Source organism: Hyperoodon ampullatus (genome assembly GCF_949752795.1).
Source record: "Hyperoodon ampullatus genome assembly, chromosome: 3".
NCBI lineage: Eukaryota > Metazoa > Chordata > Mammalia > Artiodactyla > Ziphiidae > Hyperoodon > Hyperoodon ampullatus.
Window position 1 is genome coordinate 39,556,849 of NC_136916.1, and position 14,423 is coordinate 39,571,271.

Consider the following 14,423-nt stretch of genomic DNA (forward strand, 5'->3'; position numbering starts at 1 on the left):
GCATACCTCACAAATCATGTACAGTTAAAGCTACCATTGAACTGTCCCTTAGAAAGGTGTCACATATATGACTGACACAGGTCTGTTGGGGGAATCCCCACATGGCCAGTATCTCACCCAGCGATGGAACCAATCATGGTTTATTTGGTTGAGCACAAGATTAACCAGTTGGCTTGTGTTTAGGGGCTGTATTGTATAAAATACTAGGGTTTCCGTACCTGTCACTGAGGGGCAATTGATTGCAGGTCTATGTCCTCCCCAGGAAAGGCCCGTATTGCGGCAATTTGGGAGAATATGAAGGAGATTCATAATCACACTCAGCATTATGAGATGCTCACACAAGGATAGGCATTCGGGACACAATGGAGTTGCCTCACCCATCTCAGGCTCGTTCCAGAGCAGGAGCCCTGGGAGCAGTAATCTCATCAGTAGTGGATGGAAATGCCTGCACTATTGGCAGATTATTGGTCTCCCCTTTAAAAGTCGCAGTATAATAGTCTGAGTTCATAAGAGTATGATGTGATTCTATGGATTCATTTGGTTCCCAGTTGTTTCTGTAGCTCCCAGTACACTCCCATCGGCAGGAGCTAATTATCAAACAATGAAGCTTATACCCAAATAACCAATATACCCAAAGGAGGCTTGGCCTCAAAGGTGACAAATTAACATTTTTTTTAAGGTGAGAGATTTGCATTTTAGGAAAGTTCTAAGTCAAGCCAGTGATGAGAGTGATTAAGTGATTAAAGTTGGGTAATTCTAGCCTCAGCCAATAAGAATAAGTGATGATTATAGTAGTGAGTGTAGATTTTATGTATGGCATACAGACAACTGAAGGCAGGTCCTGAAACTTCATTGCACTGTGTCTGCGTCAATAAAATAAGAATTTAACTTTTTTTCTTTTCTTTTTTTTAAAGAATATTATTTTTTAAGATGACTGCTTTGAAGCAGGTGACACTCATTTGGATGGAAAAGTATGTTTGCTAAAGAAGTACGTTTCTTTTAGTCACACCTCATATACAACCTTCTCTGAACATCATCCTCATAGCCATTTGGTGTCCATAGGTGAGAATGAAAAGTTTTGATTTCATATCTGTCCCCAACGAAGACACGTGGCCCCATCTTCTCCCATGTCCATAGAGAACATCTCTGTGCACTTCCGTTCTCCCATCCCCACTTCTCACCAGTCTCTCACACACACCCTTACACATCATGTCACACACCTGTGAACGTTCACATCACACAGCTTTGAGCATGCACAGCACACATCCACCTCTTTGAACATTCACAGCATACACCACCCCCAAGAGCTTTAAATATTTTCATCACATATACACATACCCTTGAATGTTCACATCACACACAAACCCTTGGATGCTTGCTCCCATCACACTCTTATACAAACCCCTGAAATCCATCTGATACATATGTACCCTTGAACAGTCACACTGAAGCACTGCACATTCTGCAAGCACACGCCTTTGAAAGTGATAGCAGGAGACACATGCAAATTCTTGCACGTTCACATCACACACAGACTCTTGAAGATTCACCTCACGTGCTGTTCGCTGTGCAGGTCATTTGCCTGTTGCTCTCAGATTTATCCCCTGCCCTTCCCCTGCTCTGCAATATGTGTGTGTGTGTGTGTGTGTGTGTGTGTGTGTGTGTGTGTATGTGTGTGTGTGTTGAGGGGGGTGCTGACCCCTGAAAATTACATTTTCCAAGCTTTCTTGCCACTGGATTCCAGTTGGGTTTGGACAATGAGAGTTACCAGTGAGAGGTGGGAGGGTGAAGGGAGAAGCCAGGTATTTCTCCTCCTTCTTTGCTTGGGTGGCCTTCCCAGCGTCCCTCTGTGGTCCCATCTCCCGCTAGCAGACTTATTCATGATTCCAGTTGCTGCAGGATGGCAAGGGTCCAGGCAGCACCACCTCTTTGCTCTGTCCCTCCAGTTCTAGGTGTGGTGGTGGCTTCTACTCTTGCTAATCTCTGCGTTGCTTCATCATCCTCTGTTTTTGTTTTCCATACTTTCCAACACTTCTGTAACTGGTTTTCTGTATTAAATTCCCTCTTCTAAACTACCTGGAATGGGTGACTTTTCCCTAACTGGACCCTGACTTCTGCTTCTCTAACACCCACCCTTTAAAATATTCTCATCCCTGACCGACACTTGCCTCCAACTGTGCTCAGGTCTTTGTTGGATGGAATCCTGGTACAGAGTAGGTGTTCAGTATTTGTTGAATGCATGAGTACAGTGCCTCCTTCCCTGTTCCAGGATTTTTCTGGGACAGAGCTTGCTGGACCCCGGGACTAGATGGCTCAGGGGCACATCCAGCCCTCTCTAGATGGACTACAAATGATGACAGTGAGCGCAGCTTTATGAGGGTCCAGGCCATCTCAGATGGAGCGCATTTGGAGAATGGAGGGTAAATGGCCTTCAGCTGAGTCGTGGGAGCTTTCGTGGAGCCTCACGATTTTGCATCACAGGGCCAGACATGGTTTCAGAAGCAAGGGGACTCTCAATGCCGGAGATAAATAGGGAAGAGTGGGAGTGTCTGTCCCTCACGACTTGGGTGCACCTGTGGTCTGAGCAATGCCCCTAAATCTAAATTCCTAGTTGTGAAACTGACTTGGGCAAGCTGTTCCTTATCTCAGCATTCTTGCTTATAGAATCATGAGGGACCATGACCCATCACTTATTCATGTTTATAAAATGTCTAAGGAACTATTTGGTCTTGAACAAGTAATATGCCCCCATGTGGGCCTCGGTTTTCTCATCTGCAGCCTTAGGAATTTGGCTTCGCAATGCTGGTGGTCGTTGCCTTGGGTTGGTGATTGGTGGTCAGGGTGGGTCCCAGGCAGTATATAAATCGTCCACAAGGAGGCGCAACACACAAAGATACACAGCCCCAGACACTCCAGGCCAAAAGCTGTGCGGCCCACGGAGTCAGAAAGCCCACGTTCCTCTTCCCCGGAGCCTCCCTGCATGCCAGTGCCTCTGAGTGGCCCTCTGCCTGTTACAAACTGAGTTAAAGCATTGGAGATCACTGCAAATATGGAAGGATAGTGTGAGGCAGAAATCACCAAGTCATTAACACATTAGAATTACTATAGCTCATAGGATTAAACAGAAGCATGAAGAGGTTGTGGGCACTCAGGACAGGTAAAATTTGAAAGGGAAGACAGAGCCAGGAGAGAAAAAGTATTAACACCAACATCCAAGCATTTTCACACATATTTGATTCAGTTTAATGTAGCTTTACTTCGAGCTGACTGATAACACTATATTATACTCCCTGTAGTCCAGTGTCCTAAATTTATGTGATTTTTATAGTGTGCTCGAGGAAAGCAGGGTTGTGTAGGTATCCCTAATTGACAGGTGCAGGGAACCAGGAGCTGGGGAAGTGGAGTGGCATGGCCCTTGCCACACACCTAGTAAGCGGCAGAGCTGGGACTTAGATCGGGGTCCTCATGAGCCATGAAGGATACCCCTGGGTACTGGAAACAGTCAGTAGGGTGGTCACCCGCCTCAGGGTGGTTTGGGTGATTCTGTCAGCTGCGACAGGGAGACAGTGCTGGCCAGGTCACACATGGCAGCAGGTGAAGTGGGTGAGCCCCTCAAATCACCTGTGCTTCTACTTCCTCTCTTTACATTTGGGGTAACGAGGCCTAGAGATGGAGGGTCTCTTATCTCAGGCCTTATATGGAGCAGAGGCAAAGGCAGGAGGCCCAGGGAGTCCTGACTCCCACCCCCAGGCTTTTGCCCAGATGCCTTATGCAGGCTGCCTGGCTCCAGTGTGAGAGCTGGTGCCTTCCGGAAGCCTCGGGAACTCTGCTCCAACTCACAAACGCCAGGCTCTAAGGAGCCAGCATGGCCCTGGGGAGAGCCTCTCCTCGGTCCCCTGGCAGGGCTCCTTGGCCCTCATAACCCGCCCCCCCCCCCAGTAGAGCAGGGATTACTTAGCATACCAGGGTCTGAGGAGGTAGGGAGAGCTGGGCTCTTCGCACAACTTTCCCTGGGATTACAGGGTAACGCGTGTGAAGGAACATTCGCTCATCCAAGTTATGGGTTATGTGGAAATCAAATTGTAGTGATCTCCCCTGCCATCTGGTCTTGGCACTGCTAGCCAGGACCTCCCAGAGGTCTTCTCAGACCCCTGAGCAGGGCTGGGGCCAGGGCTGGATGTACTTGTTGTGCCTGGGTCCAGGCCAGGATTTTCCAAGGGTACTGGAAGGGTTTCTACCCCCAGTACCAGAGAGAGGAAGGCAGGGCAGGGCAGCTGTAGCTCAAGCAGGGATGTGGAAACCCATTCATTACCAATGCTACTACATATGGACGGTCCACCTGCTCTTATAATGAAAACTCAAACTTGCATTTTAGAAGGTCTCATTAGGCACATTTCTGGGGTTGGGATGGTGGGAGGAGAATTTTTCTCAAGATTAGATGCAAAGATCTCCCATCCTCCATAAAAGTCTAGCCTAAGAGGTAGAGTGTGCTTTTGAAGCCCAGGCCTTTCCTGCCTCCAAGGAATGGGGAGTCAGGTTTTCTGTAGCTAGTAATTTGGGCTCTGCTTTCATGGCTGACAGAAAGCCCATAGCCCACTGAAACGTTTGAGGGAGGAAGACAAGAGGCAGGGCAGTGTCATGTAGGGGAGAAGCATGTGGACTCAGGCTCCAGATGGCCAAGTTTGACTCAGCTCTGCCCCCTGGTAGCTGTGTGATCTTGGGCAAGTCATTTGACTTCTCTGTGCCTCATCTGCAAAATGGGAATACACATGGAACATACCTTGTGGGGTAGCTGTGAGGATCAAATGAGTGTGTATATTAAAGCACTCAGAAGATTGCCTGGCACCAGGGTCCCGAGTCCAGAGACTGTCCTGTTTGTGGGGTTGTGGCTTATATTTAGTCGGTGCCAGCAGTGTGCTGGTGAACAGGTTCTTGGAGGTGGTGCGCAGTGGGGAGAGAGTGCTGTTTTGTAGCATTTGCCAATTTCCATGGTGTTAACACTCCCACCATGGCTGGTTTTGAGCCACTACTGTGGTGCCACTAAATGAGGGATAGGGAAGAGGTGCTCATAGTTGGCTCTCAGGGGTTGGTGTGATCTGGTTCCAGCACAGTTCTGGTCCAGTACTACTGGTGTGATAAGGCTGCTTAATAAATATTAAAATTTTCATACTGGTTGGTAAATAACCACTGCCTCAAGAGTTTTCCTACTCTTCCGTTGACCCTGGCCCTCCCCTCATGATCCTCCCAGAGCTCCCACTGGTCCATTAACTAAAAGAGTTATGAGGACCCTGCTCCTGTGATTTGGCCAGTATCAGTACTGATGGGTCAAGGATGTGCCAGACCAGTAGATAAATTATTTGGGTATCACAGGTCTATAGACAAGAAGTGTCAGGCCAGTAAGCTGAGTGACCATGGCTTGTGAACATGGTGCCTGGCCCACCACTGTTGGCTACCTTGGGAGGCCCCATCCCCAGAGTGTTCCCCAGCACAGCCATAAGACAAAGATGGAGCCCTGCATCTATCTGGAGGTTGAACAGGTGCAATAGTGTACATCTCTGTTAATGTAGAGTTTGCACATGATTTGCTTCAATGATTTAAAAAATGTAATTAATATGACCTGCTTCGCCAGCTTGGAATGCAAATACCATCACATTTCTTTTATTCCTTCAGTTGATTGCTTGAACAATCTTTATTATTCGGAAGATCAGGGTCCCTCTTTTGAGGCTTCCTGCCCCTTGAATCGTTGGCTAAGTATGAAGGAGAAGACCTACTTCCAAATACCAGGCAGAAAGACAACTAGGGTCTGACTAGTCCACTCCCTGGCTGTCTTGGTGGGTGGCTGCTGTGGTGCCCTCACTCAGGACTCCCAGCTTGACCCGTGTGCTAGGGTGGTTGGATCTGGTTGGAGCCAGGCAGGTAGCAGAAATGAGTGTGATGAGTTGTAGGTGACAATAGAGAGTGGTGGCATCTGTGGTGAAGTGGCATGTGCATTCCCCCAGCCAAATGTGGCCAAATGTGGGCCCTGTGTTGCCATATTTTCTCATTTTTTCAAAAGAAAGAGGATTTATGTGGAGTTTTATTTTTGAGGCATAATTTAAATACAATAAAATATATAAATCCTAATTATTTTTTACATATGTATACATTTTACATATGTAACCACCATCCATATAAAGATACGGAACATTTTCATCTCTCAGAAAGTTCTGTTGTGCTTCTTTCTAAGTCAATAGCTACCCCTTCCTCCCCAAAGGTAACCTCTGACTTCTATATCCATAAGTGAGCTATGTCTGATCTTGAACTTCTTATGATTAACATCTTACAGAATGTATTCTTTTGAGTCTGGCTTCTTTTGTTCAGTACAGTACTCTTGAGATTTTCCATCTGGCATGTTATCAGTAGTTCATTCCTTTTTATTGCTGAGTACTACCAAATACCACAATTTGTTTACCCATGCTCCCTTGGAGGGATATTTGGATTGTTTTTACTTCTTGGCTATTGTGAGTACAGGTGTTATGAGCCTTCATGTGTAAGTCTTTTTTCCTGGACATATGCACTCATTTATCTTGGGGATATATATATATAGCATATATACTATATACTATATACACACATTGGAGTAGTATTGCTGAGCCATGGTATAAGTCTTTGAAACTTTATTAGACATGGACAGTTTTCCATAGAGGTTATGTCAGTTTACATTCTCACCAGCAATATGTGAGAGTTCTAGTGGCTCTATATCCTCACCAGCACTTTCAACCATTCTAGTGGGTGTGTAGTGGTATCTCATTGTGGTTTCAATTTGTATATCCCAATGAATAATGATACTGAGCACCTTTACATATATCTATTGCCCATTCAGTATTTTCTTTTGTGGTGTTCCTTTTCAATTCCTTGCCCTCTTTTTTTTTTTTTTTTTTTTTTGCGTTACTCGGGCCTCTCACTGCTGTGGCCTCTCCCATCGCGAAGCACAGGCTCCGGACGCGCAGGCTCAGCGGCCATGGCTCACAGGCCCAGCCGCTCCGCGGCACATGGGATCTTCCCGGACCGGGGCACGAACCCACGTCCCCTGCATTGGCAGGCGGACTCTCAACCACTGCGCCACCAGGGAAGCCCCTCCTTGCCCTCTTTTAAAAATTGGGGTGCCTTATTTATGTAATACATATGATATATATATATAATATGTATATACATATATATATAATATATATACATATATATAATATATATATACATATATATATATTCTCTATTTTTTATGTATTCTGAACACAAGTCCGCTGTCGGATATGTGTGCTGTGAATATTTTCTTCCAGTCTATGGCTTGCCTTTTCACTTTCTTGGTGGTGCTGTTATTTTTTTCCTTAAATGTTTGGTAGAATCCATCAGTGAAGCCATCTGGGTCTGAAGTTTAATTTATATAAGGTTTTTAACTACAGATTAAATTAACAAAAATAGGATTTCCTTTTTCTTCTTGTTTCAGTTTCAGTGGTGTTTTCAAGGGATATTTTTCATTTCCTCTAAGTTGTTTATTAACATAAAGTGCTTCATAATATCCCCTATTGTCTTTTTAATGTCAATATGATGTATAATAACATTCTCCTTCTTATTCTTAATATTAGTATTATGTCTAATCTCCTTTTGTCTTGATTATTCTTACTAGACATTAGCCAATTTTATTAATCTTAAATAACACAGTTTTCGCTTTTTGGATTTCTCTGTTACTTTTATCTATTTCATTGATTTTTTTGCTCATATTTTAATTTTCTTTCTTCTACTTTGGGTTAAATTTGTTCTTCTTTTTTTATCTTCTTGAGATAGAATCTTTGGCCATTGATTTTATACCTTTATTCTTTTCTAATAGATACCCTCTATAAATTTATAATACCCTCTATAAATTTATAATTTATAAATTTCCCTCTAAGCATTGCTTTAGCTGCATCCCACAGATTTTAGTATGCTCTTTGTTCACTTCAAAATATTTTCTCATTTCCTTGGGATTTCTTCCTTGATGCTTGGAGTTATGTTTTTTTTTTTTAAGGGTGCTACTTAATTCCTACATATTTAGAGACTTTTAGGTTTTGTTTTGTTGATGATTTCTATTTTAATCCATTGTGGTCAGAGAACGTACTCTATATGATTTTAACCCTTTGAGATTTATCAAGACTTGCTTTATGTCTCAGCATATGGATTATTTTGGTGACTGTTCCAAGCAGATTTAACAAAAATTATATTCTGCAGTTGTTGAATATTGTTTTCTATGAATATTAATTAAATCTAGGTGGTTGATAATGTTGTTCAGATCTTCTATGTACCTCTTGATTTTTTGACTAATTGTTCTATTAATTAAAAATATTCATCTATGATTGTAGATTTGTTTATTTCTCCCTTTAGTTATGGGTTTTTGTTTTTTTTTTTTTTTTGCGGTACGCAGGCCTCTCACTGTTGTGGCCTCTCCCGTTGCGGAGCACAGGCTCCGGACATGCAGGCTCAGCAGCCATGGCTCACGGGCCTAGCCGCTCCGTGGCATGTGGGATCTTCCCAGACCGGGGCACGAACTCGTGTCCCCTGCATCAGCAGGAGGACTCTCAGCCACTGCGCCACCAGGGAGGTCCTTTAGTTATGTTTTTGCTTCATGTATTTTGAAGCTCTATTATTAGGTGTATATGCATTTATGATTGTTGGGTCTTCCTGATGAATTGACTCATCATTATAACAAGTTCCCTTTATTTTTAGTAATATTCCTTGTCTAGAAGTCTATTTGTCTGATATAAATATAGCTACACCAGCTTACTTCTTTTTTTTTATCAACTTTCTTCTGATTAACATTTATATGGTATATCTTTTTTCACCCTTTACTTTCAAACCATGTCTTTATATTTGAAGTGTCTCTTGAAAATAGCATAATTTGAGCTCAGTTCTTTATCCAGACAGACAATCTTTTATTTTTTTAAAATTGAAGTGTCTGGTGTATTTACCTTTAGTATAATTATGGCTGGCTTTAAGTTTGCCCTTTTACTCTGTGTCCAATCTCAATCCCTTTCTTATATATTTGTTTCTTATTTTCAGCCTTCTTTTGAATTAATCAAGTATTTAAAATTATTCCTTTTTATTCCTCTGTTGGCTTTTAAACTGTACATTCTTATATTATTTTAAATGTCTATTACAGAAATTATGTATGCTTAACTTTTTCACATTTAACAAATTGGGTAATTAGTATTAGTGTTAGTCCATTTAATAATGTAAGAATCTTAGAAAGTATGATTCCTTTTACTTCCTCTCCCACCATTTGTGTTATTTTTTCAGATATTTTACATACACCAATATTTACCTTTTCCCTTTACTCTTCATTCCTTCCTGAAGACCTGGATCTCTATCTGTTCCTCAGCCAGAAGAGCTTCTTATAGTATTTCTTTTGGTGCAGTCTACTAGTGCTGAATATTCTCTTCTTTCATTTCTCTGAAAATGTCTTTTTTTTTTGGTCACACTGTGTGGCACGCAGGATCTTAGTTCCCTCACCAGGGATCAAACCCGCGCCCCCTGCAGTGGAAGTGCAGAGTCTTAACCACTGAACCACCAGGGAAGTCCCAGAAAATGTCTTTATTTTGCTTTCATTTTTGAATAATGTTTTCACAGCATATAGAATTGTAGGTTGTCTGTTTTTTCTTGCAGCACCTAAACAATGTCATTCTATTGTTTGCTGTAAACAATGTTTATATTACTGAGAAGTTTTCTGTAAATCATATGGTTATTACTCTAAATTTAATATCCCTCCTTTCTTTGGCTTCTTAATTTTCTCTTCATCTTTGGTTATCAGTGTTTTGACTATTATGTCATCAGATGTGGTATTCTTTGTATTTATCCAACTTGAAATTTGCTAAACTTGAGTCTGTGGATATGTTTCATAAACTTTTGAAAATTCTGGTCATCTTCCCTTCAAATATTTCTTTTGCCTTAATTTTCTCTTTCCTCTTCTTCTTGGACTCCAGCTGTATTTGTATACACTGTTTGATTTTTTTCCCACAGCACTCTGATGCTACATTTTTTTTAAGTTCTTTTTTTTTTTAATTCTCCAAGGACCAATTTATTCAAACTTTAGTTCTTTTTTTCTCTTCATGCTTCAATTTTGTTATTTTCTTGTTGATTTTTTTTTCATTTACTAGTCCTTTCTTCTGCTTTATTCAGTCTATTATTGAGTTACTTCTTTATTTCAGATTATTTTTAGGTCTGAAATTTCCATTTGATTCTTCTTTAGAGTTTCTGTCTCTGATGAAATTCTCCATCATTTTACCCATCATGTTTATACTTTCTACTAATTTCTTAAAATATTTATAATTGTCATTTCAAAGTTCTTGTCTGTTAATTCATTATCTAGGTCATCTGTAGGTCTGCTTCTATTGACCATTTTTTTCTTGATTAGAGTTGTCATCCTTCTTTGCATTTATTGTCATTTTGGATCAAAAGCTAGACGTTTTGTAGAAGAGAACAGTAGAAACTGAAGTAGGTAATATTTATCCCCAGAAAGGTGATGTCCTTTTTTCTCTCAGCAGTAAAATAGTGGTTTCATCATCATTGGTTTCAAATGCCTTGAGGATGGGATCAGGCCTCTTCTCTGGGATCTAAATATTAAATGATTTTAATATCTCTCTCTGATTTCCTTTCCTGCTGTCACATTTTCATTCTATGGTAGACTTCTTGCTCTCTTTCCAGCCCAAGTCCACATGCTGCTGCATAGTCGATAAACATCCTATGGGGGAGGATTGGCAGGTAGTGACTGCCATCTCTACCTGAGGGCTCAATCAGAACCCAATTCATTATGCCAGCCCTTATGGTCATTAATCTGAGTTAATCTGGGTTCCTTTTAATTCAGCAAAATACCCCTATCTATTATGAATTTGCTTCTCTGCCTGCCCATGTTCCCAAGAATTAAAACAGCCACTGGTCTCTATTCATTTATGCAAGGCTTGTCTCTGTCTAGAATTAGTTCATTTAGATCTCTCTCCATCCTTAACTCTTTACTGGGTTTGCAAAATATGACTTTATGGTTTATCTGATGTTTTCTCATTGTTATGGTAAGAGTGACTGTCTTTTATGACCTGCTCTATTAATTGGAAGCCCAGATGATTGTTCTTTTAGTGTGAAATCATCTCATTTTCAGGGTAGCAAAAAATTCCAATATTTAAAAAATGTTATGTAGGATGAAGGAAATGCTTTTGTGGACTAGATTGCTTTAGGCCATAGGCCATATGTTTGCATCTTCTGATCTAAAATAGTTCACCCTCCAAAATTTACAAGCAGCTCATGCAGCTCAATATCAAAAAAACAAACAACCCAAACCAAAAATGGGCAGAAGATCTAAATAGGCATTTCTCCAAAGGAGATATACAGATTGCCAACAAACACATGAAAGAATACTCAACATCATTAATCATTAGAGAAATGCAAATCAAAACTACAATGAGATATCATCTTACACCGGTCAGAATGGCCATCATCAAAAAATCTACAAACAATAAATGCTGGAGAGGGTGTGGAGAAAAGGGAACCCTCTTGCACTGTTGGTGGGAATGGAAATTGATACAGCCACTATGGAGAGCAGTATGGAGGTTCCTTAAAAAACAAAAAATAGAACTACCATATGACCCAGCAATCCCACTATTGGGCATATACCCCGAGAAAAACATAATTCAAAAAGAGTCATGTACCAAAATGTTCATTGCAGCTCTATTTACAATAGCCAGGACATGGAAGCAACCTAAGTGTCCATCGACAGATGAATGGATAAAGAAGATGTGGCACATATATACAATGGAATATTACTCAACCATAAAAAGAAACGAAATTGAGTTATTTGTAGTGAGGTGGATGGACCTAGAGTCTGTCATACAGAGTGAAGTAAGTCAGAAAGAGAAAAACAAATATTGTATGCTAACACATGTATACGGAATCTAAAGAAAAAAAAAAGGTCATGAAGAACCTAGAGTCAAGACGGGAATAAAGACACAGACCTACTAGAGAATGGACTTGAGGATATGGGGAGGGTGAAGGGTAAGCTGGGACAAAGTGAGAGAGTGGCATGGACATACATACACTACCAGATGTAAAGTAGATAGCTAGTGGGAAGCAGCCACAGAGCACAGGGAGATCAGCTCCGTGCTTTGTGACCACCTAGACGGGTGGGATATGGAGGGTGGGAGGGAGGGAGACGCAAGAGGGAAGAGATATGGGGACATATGTATATGTATAAATGATTCACTCTGTTATAAAGCAGAAACTAACACACCATTGTAAAGCAATTATACTCCAATAAAGATGTTTAAAAAATAAATAAATAGGGCTTCCCTGGTGGCGCAGTGGTTGAGAGTCCGCCTGCCGATGCAGGGACACGGCTTCGTGCCCTGGTATGGGAGGATCCCACATGCCGCAGAGCGGCTGGGCCCGTGAGCCATGGCCGCTGAGCCTGTGTGTCCGGAGCCTGTGCTCCGCAACGGGAGAGGCCACAACAGTGAGAGGCCCGCGTACCGCAAAAAACAAAACCAAAAAAAATAATAATAAAATAATTCACCATTACTGATGAGATAACTGAATTATTGTAGTATCTTACTTCTCTCAAAAATGGTTTGAGATTTTTGTTAAAATCTGCCTGTACTTATGTTCTTCACATATTTCACAAGTGTTATGATAGGGAAAATGTTAAGAATCTGCTTGTTAAAGCCATTTGTGCCCATGGTCAACAGTCTTTCAACCACTTAAGTCCTTGGATCACAGCAAGCCCTACCTTGAATGCAAATAGGATGGGATCTCTTTGTGGGGAGAAGAGAAAGAACTGACATTGCTAGGTGTGTGTGTGTGTGTGTGTGTGTGTGTGTGTGTGTGTGTGTGTGTGTGTGTGCAGCCTTGGGGGATGGGGAGCACTTAGGGAAAATAATTAGCTGCATAGGGCTAACTGGTAGTCCAAATTGTCAAGTCCAGTATAGTGTATAATCTTAAAGACCTGGACAGAATGCAAGGCTGCTCTTTTAAGTCCAGTGAGAGCCTGAGGCATGGATCAGGAATTCTGTCAGAAGGATCCAGAAGATAGAGAACAGCCCCAGGGGCAGAGGCCGGGAAATGAGCCATATCCAGTGTAACTAACACACTTCATTTCAGCAGATCTTATTGTGATATTAATAAAATCATATATATATATATATATTTATCTATCTCATTGTGAAAAGTTAATCTGACTCTTCTCAAATATAACCCTTAATGAGCTCTATGATAAAACTCTTGACAGAGCATATCCTTCTCCAGTATTTGAAGTTCTGCCAAAAGTTTTTCCCTGGGGGCTTATAGGTAGGTGATCACTGAAAAATCAGGAACCTGTTCTTTTGAATATGGAGGGGAACAGTAGGAGTGAGAGGTGAATAGTGTCTGAGTTCACTGTGATGCTCATATTTGTTACATATTTCCTATCTTGGGCCCCAACCACGTTGATCATAGCTCAGGTTACTATAACAAAATACCAAAGACTGGGTGGCTATGGAAGATATATATTTCTCATGGTTCTGGAACCTAGGAAATCCAAGATCAAGGTGCTGGCAGATTCAGTTCTTGGTGAGGGCTCTCTTCCTGGCTTGCAGATGGCTGCCTTCTCACTTTGTCCTCATAAGGTGGACCGAAGAAACTCTTGTGTCTCTTCCTTTTCTAATAAGGGCACTAAGCCCATCATGGGGGCTCCATCCTTAATATCTCATCTAAACTTAATTACCTCCCAAAGGCCCCATCTCCTAACACCATCACATTGGGGGTTAGGGCTCCAACACATGAATTTTGGGAGACATAAACATGCAGTCCATGGTACTTATTGATGATTTATATCACACCATCTCTTTGTCTAGTCAGTTCTGAAACATTTCTTTCCTCCAGTTTGTAGTCTTTCCTGCACATCTTCATTGTGACTGTTTCATTTCAGCATGACAGTTTATTTCATTGCTTCTCTAAAGTTGTATAAGTAGTTCCTTTGTGGTTTCTCGGAGTTCTTATATTTGGTTGGCCATCTTTTCCCTTCTTGAAAATTTAAAACCTTTATTTAATTAAATAAATGCACAAACACATACAGATTTATCTGCTTTTGATTAAGCAGATAAATGATAAAAACAATGCAATTTTTTTTTTTTTTTTTTTTTTTTTTTTTGCGGTACGCGGGCCTCTCACTGTTGTGGCCTCTCCCGTTGCGGAGCACAGGCTCTGGACGCACAGGCTCAGCGGCCATGGCTCACGGGCCTAGCCACTCCACGGCATGTGGGATCTTCCCGGACCAGGGCATGAACCCGTGTCCCCTGCATCGGCAGGCGGACTCTCAACCACTGCGCCACCAGGGAAGCCCAAAACAATGCAATTTTTGTGAATATTTTTATGTACTGCATTAAGAGAAAAATAAG